Here is a 6,000-nt window from a genome sequence, read left to right as displayed (position 1 = left end):
TTTCTCAAACTTAGGTAAACCAATAACTACCTCACATTTGGAAATCTTCTCTAACTGCTTATGACTGGCATGTCCCAACCGTTGATGCCATAAATCACCTTCATCAATTTTTGCACTAAAGCACTTGTTGTTCACACTTGGTGTTATGCCATAACAGTTGTCAGCTGTCCTTACACCAACACACATACAGTCACCTCCTCCATCAAGTATCTCACATTCATACTTGGTGAAAAGAACATTTAACCCGTTGTCGCAAATCTGGCTTATGTTGAGTAAATTTGCCTTCAGTCCATCAACATACCAAACATCTTCAAATACTGACAATCCTGGAATATCCACAGTTCCAATACCTCTAATCACAGATTTGCTCCCATCTCCAAAAGTAACTGTCCCAATCTTTCCTTCAAAAAGAGTTTTGAATAAACTTTTGTTTCCTGTCATATGCCTGGAACAACCACTATCCAAATACCAAAGACAAGAATCATGTGCCTTCAAGGCAGTTAAAACAGTATAGCATAAATAATTCTTATCACATGTGATTATTCCAAGATACTCAAGAAAAGATTTAACAGAAACAACAAGAGGCAAAAACAACAAGTAGACAAGTTGATATATAAGCAAAATGATTTTCCAAAAATCCATGACAGCAGGGGTCAAGGATCAACTCAGAGATCAAAAAATCTCTAATAAGAGAGCTACCTGCTCTGATACCACTTGAGCAGTTTTAGACCCTTTAAAACACAACCAGATCGAGTAGCCTAGTTAATTAGCCAAGTTGTTACTTAGTCAAATTATGCAATTCTAAGTTAAAACAATCAAACAATCATATCAAGAATATAAAGTAGCAGAAAAGTAAATAACACAAGATATGATCACCCAGGAAACCACACGGTAAAAACCTGGGGAGGATTTGACCTAGCTATCCTTAAGGTAAACTTGAATCCACTATGCGAAAGAATCGAAGTTCATACAGAAGGACTACAAGCTCCTCGCTTGACTTCCTAATGTTACCCAACAGTAGAACTTACTGACATGACCACGTGCAAGCTCTGAATCCACGGACTCCTTTTTTCTTTGGATTCTCCAATCAGCTACAAGCACCCACACTTGATAATCTTTAAGCGTTAATGGTAGCAACCAAGTTAATCATCAAGATCTTGAAGTAATCTCTACCTTGAAAACCCTAAGCTTTGTGTAAAGGAAAACTCCTCTAGATCTCACACGAGATTTACACAAAACAGAAAAGTATGAGCAACAACTCAACTGGAGCAACTCTAAAAACGTGACTAGGTTTTTTCTTTATATACCTAGGGTAAAAACAGAAAACCCAAAACGTTTAATGAGTTAGGGCTGAGTTGGAATTTTCTGCAGAAAAACATTATGCTCGAGATTCGATCGATCGAGCCCTTCCTTCGATCGATCGAGCCAGGCTGAAATGCACCAATGCATCTTGCAGCCACTCGATTCCAGCTTTACATGAAAGACCAACTTTGAGCAAGTCTAAACAAGACTAAATAACCTGTTTTGATCATGGTTTGCCAACAATACAAATTAGAGTTCTAAATACATAAATTCCTAAATCTTTAGAACCTAACAACTTCCCCTAAAAACAACATAAATTTTAAAAACAGTTTTTTCTCCCTATAAAATTAGGAAAAACACAAGAAAGAAAAATAATTTTGGGGAACATTTAGGAGGTGGGGAAAACTAAAAAGACACACATAATTTGAGAATACTGTAGACACCATATTATGTATCCCTTACAACTCGGGTCCCCGTTCCCCAATTATGCTTGAACTAAAAGGCACAAAACTAGTTTATAGCCCAATTAGATATCAAATTGACTTGAGGAGTGTTAAAATAGAAAATATAACCTTTTAAATGAGCAAAAAATATATTTTTGGAAATAAAATGATCAAAATGGCCCTCGGCCTGCATACACAGGCCAAAGCATACATAAGTAGGCACATTTTTGCGTATGCATACGCAGCTAGGGTTTCAGAAGTATAAGAAAGTCAAGTTTTCTGTAATAATAGCTGAGGTTTGTAATGAATTCCATATCGTCTAGGAGCCATTCCAAACCCCATTTTCTCAACTATTAAAAGCTTTAGATGGTACATTTTTAAAACACACAGAAATCCTACGGGAAAAAACTTAAGATTTATTAGAAAATAGTAAATCAAAAGAAGTTTTTGCACAAAACATCCTCAAGTCAATTTTATTTCATTGGGACCTTTTCTGGCTCCAATCCTTTTAGTTTAACGTTGCTAATCATTTTCTTATTGGTTTATGAATAGATTTGACTGAGGGGAACAATAAAAAATCAAGTCTATGAGCTTTTTGCTTTAAGGTATTGTTTTTAGCTTTCTTTAATTTTCTCTCTTTCTTTTCGTGTTTTAATCTGGTTTTTGGTTTGGTTTATGTTTATGCATGTTTGCCTAGGGTAGGATATAGTTTTGTTTAGGTTCTGAACAAGCTTAGGGTGTTAGAATTAGGTTTTTCTTGTGTTTTGTTTTTACGTTTTTAGGTTTTTTGGGCAAGGACTTCTGTATGCATAATCTTGCCAACACACGCAAGCTTGATTATGCGTACGTAGGCCTGTTATAGCATGCGTGATGTTGCCCAGAAACTCTAAATCTTTGTTTGTTTGTTTTGTTTCTGCTTTCACATGTTTATTTTGTTTAGCCTTTTTTTTTTTTTCACATGTTTTAGGCTTTATAGGTTCCTGTTTACCTCTTTCACATGTTTGTTTGCTATCACATGTTTAGATTAGGGTTTGTCTTAGTCTTGAATGCCATGAACATGAATTCACGTGTTCATGAATAATGCCATAGGTGCTGTGTTACTACAAGGTAAATAAAGGGTAAGTCATACATTAGAAATGTCCATGCATTTATGTTTTGGTTTTATTTTAATGATATAATGAAACATGCTTAGATGTATACTAGGGTTTCTTTTGTGTGTTTGGCTCTCTTTTGCTTTGTGAATAGATAAGTATGCCTGTTTAGGGTTAATGGAAAATTTAGACTCCGGTTGATAGAATTACAAGTTTTAAATTCAAGTTATTAATTAGATTTATTATGAATAAAACTTGTTAAAACAAATAAACATCAATATCATGTCAAAATCATGCAGCGGAAAAGTAAATAAGACAAGATATAATGACTTAGGAAAATCAATGAAACAAACTAGTTTCACAGTAAAAAACCTGGGGGGAAACCTTCTTGAAAAGCAATCCATTATAATAAAAAGAAGTTTCAGATTTAGTATAAAACCTTTGATACATGGATCCTAGTACGTGACTAACTTCTTTGCACGAATCCCAGTATGTGACTCACTTACCAACTTGAAGAAGATTGTTGGCTGCAAAGTTCTTCACTTCATTAACAATGAAGATCAAGAAGCACTTGGTTACAAAACACTAAGGTGCAAAAACACAATAGCTTCTTTCAGAGAGAATAAGACATTGATCACCTTTTACATATGTTCTCCTTGTATTCTCTTATGTGACAGCCTCTAAAATAAGTCTTATATAGGTCTAGGGTTGTGAGAAAAGAAACCCTACACAAATACAAAAACATAGGCTGAAAATCAGATCTGAAAATCTAAATTCCTGTAATCTCAATCGATCGAGAATCTGTTGTCTTCATTTATTAAATCTCGATAGATAGCTATATGTTGAGAAGTTGTCGAGCTATTTGTCCGCAGGTGTTGAGCTATCTGTTCAGCTTTAATGAATAGCCCGTCTTCACTTGTTTCTTGGTCCAATCTTCTTGACTTTAATACTAAACTTGAATAACATGTTTCTTGAAGTATTAAATACATCCTAGATCTACCCAATTACAAGTAAAGTGTGTTTTGTCAAAAGATTAGCTAACTATATAAATATTGACATATATTTTTAACATGAATCACATATGTCCTAACAATCTCCTATTTTGGCAATCCGTGACAAAATCACAACAAACAAATAAGATATGAGAGAAGTCATAAATCACTCAACTCATATTCACTTGTTGAATACAATAAAATCTATCATAATACAAACTCCTGAAAAATTTTGCAAGAAGAGAGTTGCAAGTAGACTTTGACAACCTGTATTTCTGAAACACTTTAAACAAAACTCATCAAGGCATCTTAGTGTGAAACTGAAATAATAAATTGCATACAAGATATAAGAAACATGTATATAAAGAAGGAAAATAAACAACACATGTAGAGGTAGGTGAAGAAGACATACATCATATATATATATATATATATATCACATAGAAGCACAATGTATGTAAACATGGTCACAAGACCGGTGTACAAGAAGAAGGAAGTAAGCACACCCCCTAACAAGATGAAACACATCTTCCCCCTTACAAAGGCATGTATTTCTCCCCCTAACATGTAGAATCTTGTAAAAAGAAACCACGATTTCTCCCCCTTTTTTGTCATGATTGACAAAGGGTACAAGAAGCTAGAAAGCTTTACCTAAGAAGCATAAAGATGATCAAGGATAATCAAGGGGGTACAAAGAATCTATAAAAATGCATGAATGTAATGAAACAAGATGTTATAGATGACAAGATAAAAGAAAGAAGCAAAACATGTGAAAAACAATGCATGCAAGAGGATCTCGATCGATCGAGAGGTGTCGAGAAGCTATCGAGAAGACCTCGATGGATCAAACATCTATCGAGAAGCTATCAAGGAGACAGAAAGTTTCTCGATCGATCCACCAATTGTCGAGACAGCTATCGAGATTGCGATAAGAAACATGTTAAGATCTCGACAAATAGGCCAAGTGTCGAGATTGCATAAAAATAGTTTTTCAAGAGGGAAAAAAACACAGATATGAATGCAATCAAACATGCAACTCAACCAAGGATCCAATTAACATTTTAATTTCTCAAAATCATCTCTCAACAGCAAAAATGTTAAGCAAATCAATCCCAAAAACTCACACACACACTAAACAAGTCTAACCAATTTTATATTTCAAAAACAAGTCAAGACAGTTTAATGAGCATACATTAATACATGTAAACCTTGTGATGGCCAAATCACATTGTACCTACACATGTATCAAGAGTAGTAAATAATATTGCGTGTTGTGTATGAAAAGTATCGCAATATTGCATAAGTGCATACATGTTATGATGATTTGAGATATAAGAAAATCACTTTAACTCACACACAATTATAACTATTTGATGGAGACTATCATCTTCGAGGTACATCCTATAACTCTCACATCTCCTATAATACCCGCTTGCAATCATATTTAAAGAATTTTTATTCTTTTTGCTTTTTATTTTTCTTTGCATATTTTTCTTTTTAAGCAAATTATGCATGGGCATATAAGAGAGAGAAAAGAAATACCCAATGATATTTGACATTCCAATTTTGCTATGCCAAAGCACACAAATGTCATTGACATTGCACTTTTGCTATGCCAAAGAGTATAGATGTCATTCATGATTGATGGGCAACAGTAGTGAGATGTTTATTTACGCCTTTCTCTTAGGATTTTCTAGTCCTTCCCATCAAAAAGAGTGATATGAGTGTTAAGTACAAGAGATTACTTAATCTTACTCATCATAAACAAAAGCCATAAAGCTCACTTACTTAGTTATGCATAGAGATACTCATCTAAGATACAAAAGATACAAAGTTTAGAAAATTTTGTTTCAATGGTCATCCAAGGTACACAAGTACAATGTACACAAAACACACACTGTTTTTTGTATTTTTCTGATTTTTCATTTTTTTTTTTTCATTTTGAAAACAAAACAAAACAAAATAAAAATTAAACAAACAAATAAAAACAGACAACCAACATGAAAGCATGAAAGAAAGATGCATATGCATAAAGGCATGATTCCAAAAGCAGATAAGAAATCAAGCAAAGAGAGTCCTATTTTAGATAGATAGAATTAAAGCAAAGAAAAAACAGAAAAGACAATTAAGTCTTAGGCTCCTTTCTCACTCATACAGCACGAGTCTTTGGCT

Source organism: Quercus suber, unplaced genomic scaffold (assembly GCF_002906115.3).
Source record: "Quercus suber isolate HL8 unplaced genomic scaffold, Cork oak 2.0 scaffold_98, whole genome shotgun sequence".
In the NCBI taxonomy this organism is placed as follows: Eukaryota; Viridiplantae; Streptophyta; class Magnoliopsida; order Fagales; family Fagaceae; genus Quercus; species Quercus suber.
The sequence above is the reverse complement of the archived record's forward strand: the minus strand, read 5'-3'. Positions refer to the sequence as shown.